Raw genomic sequence first — 24,938 nt, 5'->3', positions numbered from 1 at the left:
ATTGGATTAAATTAGCAATGATTTTTTTAAAACACATGATTCATTAAAACTACTATATAAGTATATACACCTATCACAATAGCTATAATAAAAAAATAGTGGCAGCATCAAATGCTAACTAGAAAGGATGGGGAGAAACTAGATTACTCATAAATTGTTATGAGAATGTGAAATGGTACAGACACTCTGGAAAACAGTTTGGCAGTTTCTCATAAAAATAAATCTGTAACAGTCATGTGACCCAGAAATTGCACTTCGGACATTTATCCCAGAGAAATGAAAATGATGTTGACACAAAAGCAGGAATACAAATGTTCGTGGTAGTTTTATTCATTACAGCCCCAAACTAAAAACAACTCTGATGTGTTTCAGGAAGTGAATGGTTAAATAAACTGTGGTACATTATTAGCATGTATTATTACTCAGCAATACAAAGGAGCAGCCATACTGATATTCAACAAACTAGATAAATCTCCAAAGAATTATGCTCAGTGAAGAAAGGAAACACTCAAATTTGCATACTGTATGATTATCTTTATATAACATTCTCGAAATGACAAAGTTATAGAAATGAATAGACTGAAATTAAGGATGAGATGGGGACAGGAGGAAAGTGGGTGTAGCTATAGAAAGGCAACATAAGGAATCTTTGTGGCGATGGTAATATTCTATATCTCCAGTGAATCAGTGTCAATATCATGGTTTTGATATTATACCCAAATTTTCCAAGATGTTACCAGAGCGATACATAGGGTAAAATGTATATGGAACTTATTTGTATTAACTCTAGAAACTATGTGAATCTACAATGATCTCAAAATGGTAAGTTTAATTTTTTTTAAAAAGTTATGATTCCTAGAGTTCGAAAAGATGTAATGAAGTCTGCTTCTTACCTACATATTTGGTGTCCCATTTTCAAATATGGGAAAAGCTTTGAAAATATTTTGACAATATTTTGTCAAAATATTTCCTATATCTGCCTTAGCCGTCCTACTTTTAAGAACTGATTTTAAGCAGTTAATAGAACATGTTTGTAAAGATTTCTGTGCAAATATGTTCAATGTTACATTATTTACAACCACAAAAAATTTCAAACACCCACAATATTTAACAGTTAAGGAATACTTAGTGTATCAATAGTACATATATGTCATAAACTCGAATGCAGAAATGAAACACGCTTTTGTAAGAGAGATAGTAGGCAAGATAGCAGGTAAGATTCTAAGTAAGATAGACAGTAGGTAAAAGAGGCAGTAGTGCCCTACAGAGGGGTTAAGCATGTGGGCGCTGGCTCTTCAATTCATGAGGTTAAGACCTAATAGCACTGACTATGGGCTGACCTTGGGCTGGTTATTTAACATCTCTGTGCACCATTTTCCTCTTTGTAAAATAAAGATAATGGGGTTGCTGCAGGGATCACATGGTACTAACAATGGAAAGCACTTCCACTGGCACTCCATAAATATCAACTACTTTTTTTTATATTTTGGGTCATTTTTTAAAAGTCCCTATATTTAGTATATATTATTAGTTTTATAATATAAAAGTATGAGAAGGAAACAGAGTTATCGTGTAACAAAGACCAGGCAATACAATGTTAATGCTAGTTCATGATGAAGACGACAAACTGGGAAGGACCTTATTTTCACTGCAGTGTTTCCCAAATGGTTTATCATATGGGTTGAGTACACTTATGAATGAATCCTTTATTCATCAGGGAATCTATGGTTTTCTGTAAATCGAATCTAGGTATCTTTCAAATTTCCCTGTGCTGCATAACTGCAGTCTGCTTTCCCTTCCACGCTGTAACTATCTTTACTATTCACATTGGTCCCTGTTGACCTTAGCTGCCTTCATTCTCTCAAATGCACTGTCCCTCACTTCCCATACAATTCCTGTTTGTCCACACAGTTTTCCTTGACCGGGTTGTCTAACTTTTCAGCCTCATTTTTTTTCATGAAACTTTCCTGCCAATAATTCTACCATGCCCTCCCTGGTTTCTCTTTTCAAAATGCCTTCTGCATTCAGCACCATCCCAGATGATTTAACACTTTATGGTTACCACATAGAATGCTATTTTATGATGTTGTTTTTCTTCACAACACTACAAGTGAATACCTCTTATAGCCTTAACTAAAATTTAAGCCTTTGTGGTCAAGGCTGTTTTTATACTTCTTTTGTGCTACACAGAAAAGGTCACTGTTGAATGAAAGACGAGTCAAGGCTAGGCTGCCTGGGCTGGCTTAGGCCTCAGGACTGGAAAGTGAGATGTGCTTCATCATGAGCTTGGTTATTTGGGGGAAGATCTTATAAATGACAGGAAGTGGCTGTTCTCTTTCCAGAACTATCATGTGGCAGAAAGTAACATTAAGCAAGACATCCTAGGACCTGAATTGTGAGACTTTAAAAATTCTTACAAAGAGCAGCTGGGAAAACTGTGTCTCTGGAGATATTTAATAACATAGTATCCATATCTGAGGAGTTGGAGGGCAGCCCTGTCAGGAATATGGGAATGAAATAAAATACTCCCCTACAAAACAAAGCATTTATAAAACACAGGAGATGCCTTATTTGTGTGTGATCTTATATAATCCTAATACATAAACAACAAAAGGAACATTTTGTTCAAATAAGTGCATTTTCTTATTTTAATAACTCTTTAAAGATAGAATCAATGATATCAGTAGGACTATTCTGATAAAAATTAAAGAGCTAAAGTTGAGATTATAGATGCCTGTTACATCCGAATATCTTGCTTTCTGATATATTTCTGTATGTTGTTTTGAGCTGCTAAATCATGAAAAGTTTGATGCAATATATTTAACAATTCTTAATTATTACAAAATCATAGGTACTGTAGTTTTGTTTTTAAAGAGCTTGTCTTGCAATCTGAAGATATTTTTCACTTAAACATGATAACTTGAGAAAGAACTAAGATATTCTGGTTTCCTCATCAAACCCCTACACTCTTCAAGAACCACTTACATCATGTTCTCTGTAACTCTTTTTTTGTTGTTGTTGAAATGAAAAGTTTAAAAGGATTCAGAGATGCTTTAACAAAGACCACATACTCATCACTAAGAATTAAGAAATAGTGGTATTTTGTCCTTCTTGTTTCAGATTTATTTATATATTTATAGACATGGTATTACAGATATTTGAAGCCTCTTATTCAGCTCCAACTCCAAAAGAAACCACTGTTAGGAAATTTCTTTTTATTCTTCAAGCTATCTATAATATATTCTAAGAAAATATATATCTATGTAACATGTAGAACTATATTACACAGTTCTCAAGCTTTAATAAGCGTCAGAATTTACTGCAAGGCTTGTTAAAGCAGATCTCTGGGCCCTACCTCAAGAGATTCTGATTCAGTAGGTCTGGCCTGCCTGGCCCCTAAATTTACATTTCTAACAAGTTTCCAGGAAATGCTGATGTCATTGGTCCAGACACCAGATTTAGAGTATTACTTACATATATATTATTTCTTACTTTTAAAAATACTGTGTATAATTTATTGTTTTAAGAAAATAACTCTCTGCATAATTTATCACTTATTTTAAATTCAAAATTATGTTCTCATGGTCTATCCATATGAAAAAATCTCTGTATAGCCCATTTACATTAATTGCTCTAGAACAATTATATGTCCATTTCTTTATTGTTGGTTACTCATGTTTTTCCAACTTGTTGCTATTATAAATAAGGCTGCAATGAACACTTTTGTTCATGTCTCCTAGGATACATACACCATGAAGCAAAGTTGTTAAATACTAGTGATAATCACCTTCACATTTTTTTAGATATTGTCAGATGAGTCTTTTGGCAATAATTCCCATTTGCACAACCACTTGTGATTTATAAAGATTCTCAGTTTCCTCTTTACCAGCCTTTAGTTATGTCATACTTTTCTTTTTGCACAATTGATGAAAGTTATTGACTGTCTGTTAATGTCTTAACTTGCATTTCCTAAATTTTTATGTAGGACATTTTTTAATGTTTGTTAGCTATGTACTTTTTTATTTATGTAAATTACACATTCAAATATTAATCATTTTATTATTGATTTTAAATAAATTATTTCTGTATCTTCTTTGCCAATACTTAGAAATATAAATACTATGAATACATTACCATTCTAAAACACCAATATGAAAAAACTCACTAATTTTTAAAAAGGCAAAAAACATAAATATGTGTATCACAAAATAACATATATGAATAGCTAATAAGAGCATAAAAAGGTGTTCATCATTATTAGTCATCAGGAAAATTCTAATTAAAACCACATTGAAATATCACTATCTCAAAAAAATTAAAAAGACCTAAAATTAAACAAAAATTAATCAAGTTTTGGAATGAATTAAGAGCCATGGAAACTCTCATATGCTGTTAATCAGATTGCAAATTGGTAAAACTACTTTGGAAAATTATTTGACAGTTTTAATAAAGTTAAACATGCACCTGCTCTATGACCCAGCAATTCTGCTCCCAAGTATGCTGAAGAAAAAAATGAGTGAATGATTCTACCTAAGCCACATACACAAATATTACTAACAGTGTGATTCATAATAGCTCCAAACTAGAAACAACCCAGATATCCATCAGTGGGAGATGAATAAATAAATTGTTTTTTACTCATATAATAAAATACAGTCAATTAGAGAAAAATAGGGCCCTACTGACAGGTATTTACATAAACTCAAAAACATTTTGAGGCATAAAAGAAGCCAGGTACAAAAGAACCCATACTATATTATTCCTTTTACAAATAGTTCAAGCATAGTCAGAGTAGTGACTACATTAGGGTCTGGAGGTTTCTGACTGAGGAGCGGCCTGAGGAAACCTTCAGGGATGCTGAAAATATTCTGTATCTCAACCTGGATGGTGTTACCAGGTTGCATACATAGGTAAAAGTCTTGTAACTATACACTTAAGATTTGTGCGTTTTACTAAATGTAAATTATTTCTCAATAAAATAAATTTTTAAAAGTAAATTAGAATATCTAAAACTCTCATTTTATTAAAATATGAATTGTGGGGGAAGGGAATTTATTTTATTTACAAGGGGAAATAAGTGCTAATTTGCTTTCCTGTAATACGGCAATATGTGCTTGATAATGACTGCTGGCATTTTGAAGATAATCGCTACAGGAATTAGAAAGCATACTTTAATGTCAAAAGGAAACAAGAAGAAAAAGTTCAGAAAGCAAAGTAAAATAAATAGAAAATGTAAAGAAAGGTGAATAGAATAAAATCAGTACTTCAGTTGTTATCTTGGGTGAGAAGAGCCTTAATTCTATGAAAAGCAGAAATGATTATATATGTTGAGAAAACACAGCCTTACATTAGTCACAAGATATAAAAAAATGGGAGCAGAACATTGCAAGTAGATACAAAGAAAATCAAAAGGAGAGAGAGAACAAAAAGAGACTGTAATGTTCAAAAGGCACAATGTATGAAGAGAACACCGACCCCACACTTACATTTAGTAAACAACAAAGCAAATTACATATATACGCATACATATTTATATGTGTATAGGTATATATGTGTAAATAGATGTTTCTATGTTCAGTGTAATCTACTGCCTTTCAATATGCATATATTTTCGTGTACGAAAGAATATATGCACACTTTTTAAATATATGAAAATATTTAAAAATTGAAAAGCAGTAACATTAAATAAAGCCATAAGCTTATATTTTATTGTCTTTGGAATTTTTGACAATATTTAATGGTTTAATTTATACTAAACGAAGCTGAAATGCCTATTTTTAGGCTATTACTATTTCGTTTAAATATCACATTATTACTTGCTTGGTAAGAATAGCTACAAAATTATTTTGCAAAAATGACTACAAGGTTATTTTACAAAAATTCTATAACTGAGCTATGATAACAATTGTGCTATTGTCACAGAGTAACCTGCATTTCTCCCATAAGCATCTGAAAGCTAATGAGAGATGCCTGATCTACATCCATCACTGTGACCCTTCCAGCCCCCTTGGCAGACACATGCAAACAAGAAGACAGCAAGAAAGATTTGGGGGGGGTTCTGGAAACAGCTTGGAAGATTTTGTGTCTTGCTCTCCGAGTCTCTTTTGCTCCAGGAAAGAATGAATGCTTTTTGTTTTTGCAACCTGTGGCTCTTGTGGATTCTAAAGCTTGATTTTTTTAGAGGATGAGCGACTCCAGGGCTAAGGACGTGGGGAGGACTAGGGCTGGCATGACGGTGGAATTTGTTTCCCATTCCCAGACAGTACTCTGTGAGCTAGCAAGATTTCTAGGACTGGCAAGAATATGCCTGGGACACTATCATGAAGCTTCAAATTCTATGGGGCAGAATCTAGTGGCCCCCTGCGGTCAAGGATGTTTGCAGACGAACTTGGACATGGAGTCGTTCTCCTCTTCAGCATCCCTGCCCAGACCGTGATGGAGATTGGCACTTAGCGCATCAGAATATAGTCAAAAGAGTCATAGGAAATAGGAAAACATCACCAATCACAGCTTGGAGTCGAATACATAAAATTTAGAAAAAAGGAAGATGATTCTTAATTCCTGCAGTATTTAAGAGTGAATTCATACTTACTACATTATGGTTTTAGATATTTTTTATTTAGGGTGAGTATGTGACTATTATTTTTGCATATATGTGCTTTCATATACTATTTTCAGTATGTTAATATAATATGATTTGCAGTTTTATTTTTGATCTTGCATCATCAAATTTTCCACTCACATTATCAAATATTAATTTCAAATATTCTGTGTTTAATTAATAACCAATTTCTGGCTTAAATAATTGTTTTACCCTGAGAGAGAAAAATTTTATTAAAATGTGATAGTAAAAATGCATTAAATATATAATAAATACAAAATTTTACATGAAGTATTTCTACTCTGATGAAACATTCTACTTTCTCTTGTTATTGCACAGTCAACTGGGATTTCACAATGGGAAGCTGTGTTAAGCCAATATGCCTGTGTTTTACTTGTATTTAATAGAGCATGCTGTACTTGTTCTGCAGACTGGAACTTACTTACACAACTTTAAGTAAATGGACATTCGCAGGCCTGAAGTCACAAAAGGTCAGTGAAGAACAGCAACCTTTCATATCCACAGAACATTTACACAAAATCCAGATACATGAGGAATCTTTGCAGACTCAGGACACACTTTAATTAACCTGAGACAGCAGGAAGGCTATTATTTAGAAGTTTCATAAAAGTAAGTTACCCACAAAGCATAAAGTAGAACATTGGTAATCCTCAGCGTATTCGGTGTATTTTAATATATGTGGTTTTCTTTAACCCTTTTAAAAGGTGTTTAAAATACTTAAAAAGAAACATTTGAAGTAGAAAACTGAGAAGCCAGAAATACCTCTACAGAATTCTAAAAAGTTTAGAGAAGTTGAAAATCACCAATCTAAGGAATCTTTTCAATTCTCTGACTCCTTGAATTTATGTATTAATTGAGTAGGGATTATTCATATTATCATTATTCAGAGCTTCACAAAATAGATCTACAGTTGACGTACTTCCAAACTCAAGCCACACATAATCCAGCCCATCTTTGTAAAGTCACTCCTCATTCTCTGCAGTCCGGTGCAGTGACAAGAATCTTTCTGGGAAACACAGTGCACTAGTAATACTGGATGAATCCCCGTGCACATACTAAATAAAGGCTTCTTAGGAGTAGTCACAATGAGAGGGTAGGATATTTAGTGTCCTCAAGTGGTTATTTGCTCATAAAAAATTACTCGTGGTGCTTAAAAAATAATGAATTAAAAATAATGACTATGTTGGTAAATATTTTACAATTCAGAGTATAATCTTTCCTCTTATATAGACACTGTCTGGCAGTGTAGTTTGAAGGCAAAATCCCCAAAGAGACGGTGGAAAATATATTAGGAGAGCACCACTCCTTCCTTCCTTCCTCCCTTCCTCCCTCCCTCCCTCTTTCCCTCTTTCCCTCTTTCTGTCTTTCTCTCTTTCTCTCTTTCTTTCTTTTGAGATGGAGTCTCACTCTGTCACTCAGGCTGGAGTGCAGTGGCGCGATCTCAGCTCACTGCACCTCTGCCTCCCGGGTTCATGCCGTTCTCTTGCCTCAGCCTCCTGAGTAGCTGGGATTACAGGCGTCCGCCACTATGCCCAGCTAATTTTTTGTATTTTTAGTAGAGACGGGGTTTCGCCGTATTGATCAAGCTGGTCTCAAACTCCTGGCCTCAGGTGATCTGCCCACCTCGGCCTCCCAAAGTGCTGGGATTACAGCCACCGCACTCGGCCAGAGCACCACTTTCCATTTTAAACAGCTTTATTGAGGTATAATTGACCTACAGTAAACTGCACATATTAAAATTCAGTAAGTTTTGACATATGTATAAATTCATGAAATCATCACCAGCACCAAGGTAATGAACAATCTGTCTCTCCCAAAAGTTTTGCCATGTCTCTTGGTAATTCCTCCTTTTCACCCTGGATATTGATTTTGTGTCCTGAAATCTTGATAAACTCACTAATTATTTCTAGTGGCTTTTAAAAAGTTTGATAAAATTTTTAAAATGTAATGTTGAATCGAAATGGTGAGAGTAAATATCCTTGTCTTTTTTTCTGATCTAAGGAGAAACGCCTTTAGTCTTTTAACTATTAAGTGTGATGTGCGTTGGAGCTTTTTGATAGATGCCCTTAACCTAACCCTTAACCCATCATTAGGTTAAGGATGTTCCCTTCTATCTCTGCTTTGTTGAGAGTTTTTATCATGATTGGATATAGGATTTTGTTAAATGTTTTCTTCTATGTCTATTAAGATTGTCATATGGTTGTTTTTATTACTTAGTTTTCTAATAGGGTAACATACATTGATTTTCCAAAGTTAAGCCAACCTTGTATTCCAAAGATAAACCTTACTTGGTAATGACATGTTATTTTTTATATATTGATGGTCGTCCTTACCTTTCTTCTTCCATATGTAATATGTCTTTTTCTTCTGACTCTTTTAACATTTTCTTTGTATCACTAATTTTGAGTGATTTGATTATAATATATTCTGCTGTTTACTTCTTGGTTATTAGACTTGGGTTGTTTGAGCTACTCAGATCTGCAGATTTTCACCAAATTTGGAAAGTTTTCAGTCATATGGCTGAAACAATGTTTTTCTGGATCTCCCTTTCTTTTCTCTTTGGCCACTTACCTCTCACACACACATAGATATAATTAGGTCACTTGAAGATGTTCCATAACTCACTGATGCTGTTTTTGTTGCTGTTATTCACTTTTTCTCTCTGTTTCATTTTGCATCGTTTCTATTGCTATGAATTTAAGTTTACTAATTTTTCCTTCTGTGTGTCTAATCTGCTGTTGATTCTATCCATTATAATTTTCTTTTCAGACGTTATAATTTTCATCTTCAGATGTTTCTTCACACACATACACTGATGACTACGCAGCAAAATTCAAGTGGAACTGTCTGCTTATTTCTCAAATTCTTTCTGTACTCAGCTTTCTTCTGTCTGGTCCTTTGTCCTGTAAACTCTAACTACACTGGTCTCCAAAGATCTCATCTCTGTCTTCTCAACTCAGGAAATCTTCTAGTCTCATCCTGTGTTGTCCTTCCCTGTAGCATGGACTGGAAAATCTCTGGGTAACTGGGATAATCATAGGACTAACCTTGGTTGTTTTGTCTCTCTTGGAGATTACTGTCCTTTGTTGCCAGTTTCTTGAATTCAGTTTCTTGAATTCTGCTTTAAATATTTTGACTAGTTTTAAATTGTTTCAGGTGATAGCATAAATCTATTCTTTATTATTACATCTTGGCCAGAATTAAAAGTCCAAATCATTTAGTTTTAATTTTTTTTTCAATAGGCAAGTTTTGGAAATATGGCCACACTCTGTGAGATGGTAAAAATTCATGGAAAACTTAGTGTTGGAGTAAATCATTGTATACTACCACTATATAACAGCACCATTTCTGTTTATGATATAAAATATGTAAATAAATATATTTAGTATATAATGTGTGTAAATAAATATTTACACGCATACACACACACACACACACACGTGTTTGGGAGAATAATTGAAATAAATGCCCCACATTCTTTACCCAATCTACTCCTTCTCAATGTGACTTTGCAGCTCCTTCCACCAGGAGGTAGAGTTGATTTCCCCACCGCCTGAATCATGGCTAGCCTTTTCATTTGCTTGGCTGATAGAATATGACAAAACACGACCATTTCTACACCTGAACCTCAAGAGGACTTACAGGATTCTGCTCTCTTTAGGAACCAGGAACAAGAGTTCACTGGAAGATGAGAAAGCACGTGAAGCAGAAAGCAGTAACCCCAGCTGAGACCTGCTTAGTGCAGTGAGTCCCCAGCTAGACCCCCACTAAATATAGATGCATGAATGACGCCTGGGCATATCAGACAACCCTAGCAATTGGTCAGAGAATTATGAGCCAATTGATGATATTTGTTTTAAACGATTGTGTTTTGGAGTATTTCATTATGCGTATAATAATGTGTGTTTACAAACAGACATATAAATGTGCTAGACCCCAAACATTAGCCATCATTAAATATGTCTGTCTGAAAAATTAATGTAGCTTGGCCACTCTAACTCCTTGGATTAAACTCTAAATCTTTAAGACAGTGGTTAAGTTTCACCACCTTGAGTAAAATATTTTTAATGTAAAAATGACATTAGTAACACAAGCTAATGTTCTTTTAAGGTAATATGTAAGAATTTTGAGCATGATTTATGATCATGCACACTATAGGTACAGTTTGCTGAAAAGCAAATATATGAGGATAGTGAGAGTTAAAAAGTTACTTAACACCATTCTCATTTTTCATAGAGATTTATCGTTAAATTCCTGACTTTCAATTGCAGTTTCTTTGCTTTAAAAAAAAATGTTTTTGTTATAAATATTTCATTTTAAGAAGATATAAAATTCAATGTGCGCAAATTGCTTGAAACCTGTTTGTTAGAAAACCTGCAGTCGCTCAAGGGCAAAATTGGGAAACTTTTGGCAAAACTGTGAAATAATCTGGCTGATAGTGCAAGCTGGACTGTGCACTGGAGTCCTGCCAATATGTCCTTCAACCATGGGAAGTCTTTCCAAGGAGAATGACCCTGGAAACAGCAGAGAGTCAGCCTTGTTTGCACACCTGGCAAACTGGTGGGTTTTCTGTAAAAAGGTTGGTTCGTCAGATGTTTCACTGAACAGAACACTTGGAGGTGAGCCTTTTTTTTTTTTCTTTTTTTGTAACAGAAAGCTGTGTCTGATCAATGTATTTAGTCCTTTAAAAAATAAGAAGTCAGGAAAGAATATGTTAATAAGAGGTAGTTACAAGGTGCATGCGCATATAACATTCATTGAGATTTAAGATTCACAGACTTTACTATATGTATGTTATTCTCCAAAACTATTTTTAATAGCAGGGAGGGTCCAAGAGAATATCGTGTGTGGATCTTGGAAAGGGATTTGAGTGTTCACAAGAATATCTATCATATTTTTACCTTTCAAAAGGCAGCCGTTTAGAAAAATAATGTCAAATAGACATTAGGCTCACAATTAGTAAGGTGACTAAAATGAATCAAGGTTTTTTAAAAGTTGAAGAACACAGGGCAGACACAGAGGCTCCTGCCTATAATCCCAGCACTTTGGGAGGCCAAGGTGGGAGGACTGATTGAGGCCAGGAGTTTGAGACCAGCCTGGGCAACATACCAAGATCCTGTTTCAACAAAAAAGTTAAAAATTATCTGGGTGTGGTGGCACATGACTGTAGTCCTAGCTATTCAAGAGGCTGAGGTGGGAGTATCACCTGAACCCAGGAGTTTAAAACCAGCCTGGGCAACATAGCAGGAACTCATCTCTACAAATTTTCTTTTTAAATTAGCCATCTGTGGTGTCACACAACTGTAGTCTCAGCTACTCTAGAGGCTGAGGCAAGAGGATCACTTGGGTCCAGGATTCGAGGCTGCAGTGAGCCATGACTGTACCACTGCACCACTCCAGCCTCGGCAACAGAGCAAGAATCTGTTTCTCTCTCTCTCTCTAAAAAAAAGTGGAAAGACATGTATAAACTAACAAGTGGGAGAATTAATAATGTATGTATTAAATGATAACATCCTAACTTATCTTTATACCAGTAAGCATGTAACAGCTGAAATTATGAATAAATTCATTCTCATAGGGAATCGTTAAGGAGAATTTGAGATTCAGGAATTGCTGCGTAATGTTTAAGGGTGACAACATAGGAGAGAGTTATAATCTTCAACTAAACTACTGTTATGATCAACTATTGTTATGATCTGGGAAAGTCAATAGCAAGGGCCACCAAACTATGCCCCACAGGACAAATCTGGGATGATGCCTGTTTTATAAAGAAATGTTTATTGCAACACAGCTACCCTCCATTAATTTAGTACTGTCTTTGGTTGCTTTCACATTATAAGAGCGATGTTGAGTTGTTGCGACAGGGACCACATAACCAGGAAAGCTTAAAATATTTACTATCTGGTGCTTTATCAAAAAAGTTTGCTGACCCCTGGTCTATAAGAATGATTATTCATAATTACTACCCGCTTGAGTTCTTATACATACATAGTAAAATGCAGAGTATTATGTTCATTTATGATTTATGCACCTATGTGGGGCAAGCAGGATTACAAATATCTTTTATCTATCTCTTACAGCAGTTCTGCTCTCTTAGCAGTTTAAGCAAATGTAGGTTAGAGAAGGTAAATAACCAATAACTTTCTAAGCCCCCATGACTAAGTGGCTAAATCAAAACTTGAACCCACATCTATCTCATTCCAGACTCTCTGCAGTACACCACGGAGTTTCAAATTCATATTTGCAATGCCTAAAACCTGAGACCCAGAGTAGGGTAAACATGGATATCTAGTTTTAGTGCTAATCCCAGGTCATACGCAACAAAGTGGCAACAGATACCATTGTGAAAGGAAGACTTGGGGAAATGCACCAAGGGTGAACCCTTCTCTGATTCTCTTGTCAGAGCCATTTGGGTTGGGTTTCTCCTAAAGGGAATTGATCAAACATCCTTAATCAATCATCCTGGTAATCAATTATCCACATAAAATCATTCACTCTCTCTTTATTCTGTGTATAAAATCTATAAGAAATAAAATGAAAGTCTCTTTTAATCTTAAATTTTTGAAAAGATTAATCCATGCCTGTGCCTTTTGTTTTTTTATGTTTTCTGCATACAAGTTGATAGTTTTATTTTGTGTAGCATTCATTCCTCCAGTTTTCTCCTCCTCTGATGTAAAGGTAAGAGTAGTTTGAGTGATATCGGCAAGCATGAAATTGTGGAAAGAAAGGGATAAGAGTATAGTTTCATTTTTTTAAAATGCCAATCCTAGGCCCTTTGAAGGATGATGGAAGGGCAGGCAGAGCTTTAGAAGTCTTTCTAGGCCTTCTGTTCTCTCACAGAAGTTGCCTTTGGTTTCTCTGTAGGTGTCTAACAAAATGCTGGTGTCTCAGTCCAGGGTTCTTACACATAATTCAGGAGGAGGACCTCTTAACATTGCCTATACAAAACCTTATTTTATTTTCTAGATAAAGGAAATAACATCTAAGTTGCTTTTACTGTTTTGAAACATTCTGACTACCTGAGCCCTAGTCACACCAATTCGAGGTCTTATTAAATAACGTAAGCTCACAGGAAAGAGCCCAGATTCTTATCTAGAGTGTGTTGAACTCTTTTCCTGGAACAGATGGGGTTAATCTTGGGAAAAGAATAAAACTTTGGAGAGGAAGACTAATTAATAAGAAAATAAAGATTAATTTCATAGGACTCCTGAAAAAAATTACCATAACCCTCATGGCTTTGAACCACAGAAATTTTTTCTCCCATCGTTCCGAAGGCCAGGAGTCTGAAATTGAGGTGTCTGCAGGGACATGCTTCCCCCAGAAGCTCAAGAGGAGAATCTGTTCCTCGACTCTTGCAGCCTCTGTTGATGTTTCTTGGCTTGAGGCTGTATCACTCCAATCCCTGCCTTTGTTGGTCACATTTCATTCTCTTCCAAATATTTTCTCCTCTGTGTGTCTGTCTCAAACTCCTATTGACTCTCTCATAAAGATAAATGTGATCACATTTTAGGACCACCCAGATAATACAGCATAAACTCTTCCTCTAAAAAGACTTAACGTAATCACATCTTCTGCCATGGAAGGTAATGTTTACTCTCAAGCCGTATGACATATTCATCGGTTCTGGGGATTAGGATGTGGACATATCTTTTTGGAGGCCTCCATCCAGATTTTAAAGAAGAGTGTATGAGAATCTTCCCCTCTCTAAAAATCTAAATTTGTTTGTTTGGCTCTGACTCTAGAACTTGGAGAAGCTTGAAATGCTTCTGGTGGGTGTGGGTTGTAATAATCTTGTGGCTGGGCAAGCAGAGCTTTCAGATGCTTGCGTTCTTGGTGTTACATAGTCTCTTGGCTGTGCTCTTCTTCCATTATCTTCAAACTTCAGGAAAGCCTTGTTTGAAGTTACAGTCCTGCCTCTGTGTGTTCTGAGGACTCAGGGTAGGGTCTGTGCCCACACTTGGGCCAAAGAGATGCCAAAAAGGCTGTGTCTCAGAGGTTTAGAGGTAACATCAACCAATGAAGGTGGCTGATATCCAAGTATGAGGGTTATTCTATGAAAAGTTATAGGAAAAGAGAAAACTACTGGATAGAAAAGTGAGGAGGGCCAGGTGCAGGAACATGAAGTGGTTGAGTGCCCGTGATGCAGTGTTATGGGGAACTCTGTAAGGCAGTTGGGGAACATTTTGAGTTGAAAGTGGAGAGTAATCACCTCCAAACAGAAGCTCATCAGGTTGGTGGATTCAGGCTATGATAATCCCCATGCCTTCCTCATAGGCTACTGAGCCATGATTCCTAAAGTAAATGTAATATTGCTATTTGGGGGGTGAAGTTGTGATTTCCTGTACAAGGGAAATTTGATTTTTGGTTCACTTCAACTAAAATATGTTGAATACATCTGAGTATTAATACTGTTATTAGAGGATGAAGGTTTATCATTTGAAATAATGTAGCTTAATTTTTCACTTATCAGTGCGATTTCATGTGTCACTTGATCAACTGTACACATTCCATTTCCTTTGCAGAAAAATAAAACCACTCTAAATTCCCAATAAAGAGAAGTAGTCCTGGAGAACATGGGCAAATCATGCTGGTTATTAATCCAGACCCACTGCAAGGCTGTCAAATGCAAAAATTGAATGGTAATGATACAGGAAAATTGAAACAGAAAGAAGCCAAACTCCTTTTGTAAAATTCAAGAAAGATGAAAAGGCAATTTGAATACAGAATTGACCCTGGTGAATAATTTGGCAAGACATATTGGCTTCCTCTAGGCATGGAGTTTATAGGCAGATTAAATTCAACAGGCAAGAAACAGACAGGAAGTGGATGCAAAGCAAGAGACGATGGGGTTTTTTAAAAAAATATAGCCATGATGTTATTTTTTTTTAAGTTTATATGTCATAACGGAATATAGCAATGCAAGTTGGCAATAGAATAGGTCAATATTTTCCATCTCCAAAAATGTCACCAGCAGTTAGGAAATAATGTCAGCCACAGATCTCATGGGCACTACTCATATTGTAACTAGGAATTGAAGGAATTTGAAAATACGTTGCATATTGTAAATCTATGTTGCTGAGTTAACTCAGGAGTATTAGAATCCTAAAAGAAGTACTTATATTAAATAGTGTCCAAATCAATGAGCTGTGGTATGTAAATGGAGAGAGTATCTGGAGAGAGAGTAATGATGGGAGGTGCATTGCCTTTTCTGGATGTTGAGAAATATCCTTCCATACCCACCTCTCACATTCAGTAAGAGGAATTCAGAATAACAACAAAAGATTGGATTAAAAAGGTGACATTTATCTATCAACTATTATGTGCCACATATATGCTCAGCACTATCAGTTATGATATTTAATTTACTCTTTATAATATTAGTAATTAGGGATAATTATTGTTTATTTTTATTGATGAAGACATAAGAAGAAATATTAAAACCTTAAACATAGTCAGACAACCAGTAAGTACACAGTCATAATTTCATTGTGAGTCTTTCTAAATTTATAGGTTTTTAAAAATAGCGTGATATTACCTGTAAAACCAATACAACATTTACTACTTGATTAAGAGTAAGATTTTAATTAAAACTGGTGGCTTTTAATAAATATTCTTAAAGTGCTCCCTGAAAATTTCCCAAGGTGGTAGACCTATGAAGACTTCCTTACTTAAAAATTGTATCGTATGTATAAATATGTATATTACATGCATACTCATAGTTTTTAATTAAATATATAACTTGATAAAGTAGATTGTGCACTATCGAGATAAAATAAAAATGTAAAAAGTGAGAAAAGATGATATAAATATTTTTAAGCAATTCTGTTTCTATGTTATTTTCTTATGTACTACTGTATTATTATATATAATTTTTTGTTAATGAGATTGAATATTCTAATTATTCTTAAAACCTTAACACTTGCAATTGGCCTTCAGCACATAGCTTTATTTATATAAATACTTAAAAAATATATTTGAAGTATATCATACATTAAGAAAAGTGAACAAATCGTATGTCTACATTTCAGTGAATTACTACAAAATGCATCTGCCTAGACCAAAGCAAAGAATTTCCACATTCCATAAACTACTATTCTGATCCTAACTATAACTCCCCAAAGGAAATATTTTCAATAGTGTTTTTAACATTTACATAAAGGAGATCATACAGCATGTTCTCTCTGTTTTATTTTGTTTATGTCTGTCTGATTCATCCAAATTGTTACAAATAATGATAGTTCATTCATTTTCATTGCTAGACAGTGCTGGATATATGACTATAACTCAAATTATTTATACATTTTAATATTGATAGGCATTTGGCTTGTTTCAAGTTTGGGGATATTACAAGTAATGCTGCTATAACCATCACCCAGGCTGGAGTACAGTGGCACAGTCATGGTTCACTGAAGCCTCCACCTCCTGAGCTCAGGCGATCTTCCCATCACAGCTTCCCAGGTAGCTGGGACCACGGGTGCACACTGCCACACCTGGCTAATTTTTTGTAGAGATGGGATTTTGCCATGGTGCCCAGGCTGGTCTCGAACTCCTGGGCTCAAGTGATCCACCCACCTCAGCCTCTCAAAGTGCTGGGATTACGGGTGTGAGCCATCGCACCCAGACACATGTGTGCATATCTATTGAGTATATACCTAGGAATGGAATTGATGGCTTATATGGTAAATATATGCTTAATTTTATAAGAAACTGCCACTTTCCAAAGTGGGTGTACCATTTTTCATTTCCACCAGCAATGTATGATAGAGCCATTTTCTCCATATATCTGTCAACACTTGACATTGTCACTCAAATAATTTTAGACAATCTTGTGTATGTGTAATGATAGCCATCTCAATATGGTTTTAATTTGTATTTCCACATAACTAATGATGTCATGCACTTTTTCATATGTTGAATGGCCTTTTGGATAGCCTTCTCTTTGTGAAAAAAAAAATTCAGGAATTTTGTTCATTTTTCCATTGGATTATTTGCTTTTCGCTTTGTAAGAATATTTCTATTCTCTGAATATATGACCTTGTGTATATGACTTGATTTGCAAATGTCTTTACTCACTCTCTTGCTTGCCTTTTTGTTATTTTAATTGTGTGTTTTGATGAATAAAAGTTTCTAATTTTAATTAATTCACATTTATCCATCCATTTCTTTATGGTTGGTGCTTTTTGTTAGAAGCATTTGTCTAAAATGTTTGGTTTATTTTGTTGTTGTTGTTAAAAAGCACCTTGATTTCCTACCCCAGTCACATCACAGGCATTCTCCTGCATTTTGCCCTAGAAGCTGTATTGTTTTGCCCTTTATGTTTTGTTCTATGATCATGCTCAGCCTGGAACTGATTTTCTGTAGATGATGGTGCAGGAAAATTTGTATTTTTCCATACGGATATTCAATTGACCAAACACCAGTAATTGTAAAAAAAAAAAAAAAAAATGTTTACTTACTAGTCTACAGTGTCACCTTTGTCATAAATCACCTGCTGTCATGCATGAGTTTGTCTTTGAACTCTATATTCTGTTTCATTGATCCATTTATGTATTCTTCAGAAAATCCTACTCTGATTTACTTACTGAGGTTTAATCTTGAAAACAAATAGTGTAAGCCTTCATATCCAGAAGGCTGGTTTTTAAAATTGCTTTGTTTATTTTTATCCCTAATCACTTGCTACTCTTCACATGTATACAAGAAAATGTGGCAATCCCTAAAGGGACTTCACTAGACCTTTAGATAAATTTGAGGAGTATTAACATCTTAATACATGTTGAGTTCAATATAAGAAAATAGATCTCTCCATTTTTAAGGAATATTTTAGTCTGTTTAGATGTTTCTATGCAGAGATTTTAAAAATCTTTCATTAGGTTTTTAATAGGTGCTTGTTTTTGTGCTATTATAATTGGTATTCTTCTTTTTGAGGCAGCGTCATTGTCTGGTGCTCCTGATTTTATAGACAGGTTTGAGGAGGCAGTGTCTGATTTACTAGGGCCCACAGATTGGTTGGACCAGGTGTGATGTTTACATAGCATGAGGAGAAGACTGGCCACCCCACCCTAATCTTATTATGCAAATAGGCTTTCCACTTAGCCAGTGCCATGTTGTCTGCTCCTTACTGTACATGTCACTGGTAAAGAGAAGGGAACATAGAGCCGCCATTTTGAACATGCCTAGCTCCAGATAGCCTTTTCCTATTGGCACAGCTGCCAGCATTCACCTGTGCAAGCTTCCAGCTTTCTTCTCTATGTCTGCAGCTCGAATTTACAGGCTGCTCTTTGTTAGAAAAGAAAATGATCTGGGGGCTGCTTTTCATTAAAAGGAAAACTTTATCGAGGACTTTCTTACCCTCACAATCTGCCTAAATAATTTCTACTTGATCCCCATATCATTTTAACTGTTTAAGTTACAGTGTTTATGAGGGCTTTAGTAAAATACCTGTGTTTTTGGATAAAAACAACAATGAAAACTATGCTACAGGAATACAAACTTAAACATACCAAAGGTGTGAACGGTATTCACAACATCAATTGTATGATCTCTTACCTCACGGGGAGGAAGCTAACTTGGCAGGAATTTTGCAGAATCTTCGATGCCTAAGTGAAAGTTACCAATTACAAGTAATCATTTTCTAATTGTTTCTTGATTGAATATAGGACTGAAATTATTCTCTAAATTGATCTAGCATTCAGTAACCTTATTATATCCACTTTTTAATACAAATAGTCTGTCTATAAATTACTTTGGATTTTCTATGTACACAACCCTTTAATCTGCAAATGACAATGTTATTTATTCTTTCCAATTATTTCACCTTTTTGTTTTATTATTATTATTATTGTTTTTTACCGAGTCTCGCTCAGTTGCCCAGGCTGCAGTGCCGGAGTGCTGCAGTGCAGTGGCGCCATCTCAGCTCACTGTAACCTCCACCTCCCGGTTCAAGTGTCTCTCCTGCCTTAGCCTCCTGAGTAGCTGGGATTACAGGTGTGCCCCACCACGCCGGCTAATTTTTGTATCTTTAGTAAAGATACACATCTTGTATATCTTTTGTTATATCAAAGTGGAACATTACTAAAGGGCATGGAAATAATAAAACCTCAGTGCAGCAAATATACCCTAGCTTCAGTGGAAAATAATCCAAGAACTAGAAAACTGCTGGGACTGACAATCTTCCCTGCCCAGGCTCCTATTTCTTCATCTCTGCTTTGTTTTGCCCACTATTTCTATAATTCCTTCTTTCAATGTTTTTGTCCTATTTGGAGGGTGGGAGACCTGAATGTGCCACCCCAAAATAAACCCTTTCCCATGAGGATTGACAATCTGAAAGCAAATAAGGACTTGTAGGAAAGTTCTCTATCTATCCTCTATTTGCATAATATCAGGACATAAACTTACAAAGAAAAAAGATATTCCACCTCCCTTTTCTACCAGGGAGAGCAAAAGTTAACTGCTTGAGACAACTGTAGACCCTTATGCATGTGGAGTTGGCACCAAAAGCATCTATGTAAACAAACCTTACTGACCAGCATTTACCTGCCATTATTTGCCTTCCCATAAGTTGTTGACCTTAGAGACTCAAGGTCATTTTCCTTTTTCTTGTCACCTCTCTAAAAATATACTGTTCATTGTCAAAGATGGTATATCAGCTGGAAGTCAAAGCCACCTCTTTGAGAATTACTCATTCTCTGGATATCTCTTATACGCCTATACATGGTAATATACATGTTAATAAACATCTATTTGTTTTTCTCTTGATAATCTGTCTTTTGCTACAGAGTTTCTTTTGCAACCAAGAACTTATGAGGACTGAGCTAACAATAGCCTAGCATGACTTCCATGCCCCTCTCTCATCAGCTGGCTTTGGCTTTTCTTATCTCCTTTTTTCTATGCTTTGTGTTGACTTAGCATGTCTCATTTAAGCCACGTGTTTAATATTAGCTTTCAGGTCAAGTAATGATAAACATCTTTAGTATGATACATGGACAGTGGTAGATAGGAAAATCAGTTCTGCGGTAGGCAATGAGAAATGCCCCGTCAACTGCAGTGATCATTCGATCTACAACTCTTTTTTGCAAAAGTGTATAACAAAAGACTAAACCTAATCCCTAACTTCAAAATGTCTTTTTAATTTAAACATTTAATTATAAAGTAGAAAATATTGCATATAAATCTCAAATGCCAGCTTCTCTTGAAAGTTCAGAAATCCTGACAGCAGTAAAATAACATTCTTACATAGAAACAATGGCTGTGCTTAACAATGCTGGTTTCTTCCTTTTCAGATTAGGCCTGGAATCTGCACCATTGCCCGTGACCCATTTTTTTTTAATTTAACAAAGTTGTCCTGAATGCTTTTCAGTTTGTGATCCTTGGAAAAATCTGACAGTAAACTCTTAATGCTTTGTGGGAAAGTACTTTATCTTAATTACCTTTAAATCACAACATGCTGCAGAATGTTTGGATCACATTTGGTGACTAAAGTGATGTCAGTGAAATAGTTAAATTAAAGCTTTCAAAAATTATCAGTATTTACACCTATCTCTTGACGTGGATTTAGTTTAATTAATGCCTGGAATCCACAGATGTCATAAACACCTCAATTTATCCAATAATTTCTTCTTAAATCAAACTTTCAAAAAATAATTAGAAGTGCAAACAAGTAGCAAATCTGACTGTGAATGGAATTGGTTTTCTTTTGTTTAGTGGAGGAAGATAATTAGCAGGAAATGGCCAACAGATGATGAGCAGAAAGAGGAAGCTGGGAGCACAAAGGATCTCTCACAAGAAACCAAAGACCTCGGATCCCTAAGAATTGATTTCACTGCAAATCCCAATAATTGCTTGAAAGAGTTTCCTGGGACAAGCAGCTAAAGCAGGTCACACATATTAAAAGACATGCTTTGTTTGTAATATTGCAAGAATTGAAAATCATACTGATTTTTGAGTGAGCACCTTGATAATCAATGAAGAACATCTGGCATTTTAATTTAAGGCTTTTTAAAGTCCTTGAATTTGTTATTTCATGGAGCCTCAGTCCCACAACTCAGCTAGACACAAACAAGACATCTGTGTCCAAAAGTTTAACTTCCACTCTCTTTGTTGGATGAACCAGAGAGCAAATGCTCCTTCAGAACAGTCTGACCTCAGAAGGCTCTGGAATATCCGGAATCTGGGAAGGACTAACAGGATTTATATGTACTGATAGGAAAGGACCACTCAGCACCTGGTGATAACACCATATTCAATCCAGGGAAATTAAATTCTAATAGGATTAAAGGAGTCAGCAGTTAATACATAGGAGTATGATTTCCCCCAAGCCGACATGCACGTTGAAAGCCCATCTTCTATGGGAGAAACTGCTAAGAACATGACACAATGCATTAAGGTAGGAGGCAGCTTAAAATATGTGCAGAAATTCTAGCTTTTCATTCTGCTATAGCAACACAGAATACATCTGAATTGCCTCATATTTATTGCCCTGTTTTCTAACAGCAAATGCAAAAACATGCATCAATATAGCACTATGGAACCAACCTAAATAAACTAAAGTTATATAGGAAATTTATATATCATGTGACTATCACACACACATACACACAATAAAAATAATAAAAGAAATGTCCCCAAATATAAAATATGGGAAATCCCAAATACATTTTATTATTTCAAATCAAGGCTCTTCAGTACTTTGTTATTGTGCCTCAGAAATCTAACTGTTCCCTCTCCGTGTTTTTGTACTCCTTAATTTGCAATTTTGATAAAATTCAAAGGAGATTCCCATAGCTTATGCAAATCAAGGAGCAAGACTTCCCTAACAGCAGTTGCAAAGGACCTGTCTTTTTCCCAAAAACATCGTCTATCCCTGAGAAGAAATATGCCATTTCTTTATAAGTACTGCCACTTAGCTGGCTTCCTGTCATAAGTGCAATGTTAGACAAAGGACTCTGCTTCTTCTTGGTTGCTCCTTTCTCTTTGTTAAAACTGATTCCAAGCAATTACAAGCTCCAGCTATTCAAAAAGCAAGCAAAGATCAGTGCCAAAGGGCAAACGTGTCCTTGAGAGAGGTTATGCCTCTTCAACTGAAGCTTGTTTTTGCTTGGGGACAAGGGTTCCCTGTCCACCCTATCTCTAAGAGGCTTATTGTTATGCTCATACCCACATTTCTCAGTCAGGGAAAGATACTGGTCTCTGTGGTAGATTGATTTAATTAATGGCCCCAATACTTGAGCCCTACCAGTATTGTCACCCTCTTCCCAATAGCATTCTAATGCCTGCTTAGTCTGGCTTTAAGCCCAATGATGCAATTTATTTTGGCCTATGGGATGTTAGCATGATGCAAAGAGAGGCTGGAAGAGTGTTACATATTGGGGTTGTTCGCCTTGCTCTCTCTATAACGTCTATGTGAAGATGTCTGGCCAGCCTGCCAGAGGATGAAAGACATGTAGAGTACAGTCGAGTCAACCCAGCAAGATGATCTTAAATCAGCCAATAGCCAATGACAATCATGTGATGAGTCCAACCAGGATCAGTCACCTCTTTTACAGTCGACAAGCATGAAGCCCTTGTTCTCTTTTGATCATCTTTTAACTTCCTCCAAGGGCCTGGTCCTTTGGAAACATAACTATGGCTTGAACAATTTTCCTAATAAGAAAAAATATAAGCCCGTGTGTGTTGGGTTCATCTCTCAAAGTTCCTAGTTACACCTGGGCACTTTCTTTGCTAAATTGCTAAGTGTCATAAAATAACGTGGTTCAGTAATTAGATATTTATCTTGCTTAGGTAAATCCTTGAGATGACATATTGTTAAATCTGTCATTATAAGATTTGAGTCATTTTTGTTTCCCTTTGGAAAATTTTTATTCATAAAAGTGGAGATGATCCAAAAAATACTTCTTTGACATTTAGGACTGTGTCTAAACATGTTATTCTAAAAGAAGCAGGGTGGAGATAAATAAACTTCTTTGAAAGCTGCTAATTCATCTTTATGGTAATAATTAATTGTGTGACGGAATCCAATCCATTAATTTTATAAGCTAGCATACTCTGTGTCTTCGCTTATATTAAATTTAAAAAATAAGTTATAGTTGACAGTTTAAAAATTCATTGATGATTTTAAGTTATTGAATTATGGTCAGATTATATTAAAACAAATCAATTTTCATGCTTTTTATAAGAGGTACATCTAAAATATGAGAGCATGGAACATGTGAATGTAAAGATAGGAGAAAAATTTTACATGGCAAATTTTAACTAAAATAAGTCTGGTATAAATATATTCAGTTGAATCAAAAAGACAAAAGAACAAGGCCAGGGATTAAAAGGGTCTTTGTATAGTTATGAAAAACTTACAACAGAAAAATAAAAAAATTCTAGTCTTTCATGCACCTAATGAAAAGCCCCTATAAAAATATGTTTCTGAAAGATTAAAGACTTTAATGTAAATGCAAACAAATATTTAGAACAATATTTTCATAACTTTGGAGAAGGAAGACTCATATATGTCACAATGTGCTTAAACGAAATAATCAGATGGATAATTTTGACTAAATGAAAATTAAGAACTTATGGTTATCAAAGATACCGTAAGGAAAATGAAAAGACACAAAGCAGAAGAAGATATTTGCAACCTATGTCATATCTGGTCCATTAATCAAAACACAGCACAATAAATTATAAGATGTTTACAAAATAGAATACTGGACTGTAGTGAAAATAAATGGGGTCTGGGTCTTGCAACAAGTGAATAAATTTAAAAATAAGAATTGTGTTGAGTAAAGAAAGCCAATAGAGCAAATACTATGTACAGTATAATAACCTTTCATTAAACTCAAAACTAAACAATTCATTGTATAGAACTGTGTATATATAGGAGACAAACTAACTTTGAAGTATCAGGGAATGATAAAAATAAAATTTAGAACAATGTTTGCTCTAAGGATTGTGGGAAGGAAGAAGGAACAGAGAGAAAGGAGAGACAGAGAATATAGAAGACTTAACCAGCACTAAGTTTTGATATTATGGATAATACTTTTGGCTCATATTTTTATTGTACCTGCTTCCATAAAATGATAAGGAAGGGTAAGTTGGATTAGATGCATTCTTGGCATTTACTACTCTAAATGTATTTTCCATCTTGAAGTTACTGTGCGTGAAGCCAGGAGCAATTACTCTTTGAGTGGATATACTGTCACCACCTTTCAAGGTGTCATTGTCCTGCATTGCATCAGAACTACTTGAGCCAGCTAGAGCTTTACATGCCAAGCATTACAAAATAAACAGAGAATTGGAATTCTTTCTATCTGTAAAGCAAGAAAATGCA

This window comes from Macaca fascicularis, chromosome 10 (assembly GCF_037993035.2).
Source record: "Macaca fascicularis isolate 582-1 chromosome 10, T2T-MFA8v1.1".
NCBI lineage: Eukaryota > Metazoa > Chordata > Mammalia > Primates > Cercopithecidae > Macaca > Macaca fascicularis.
Note: the sequence above shows the minus strand (reverse complement) of the source record.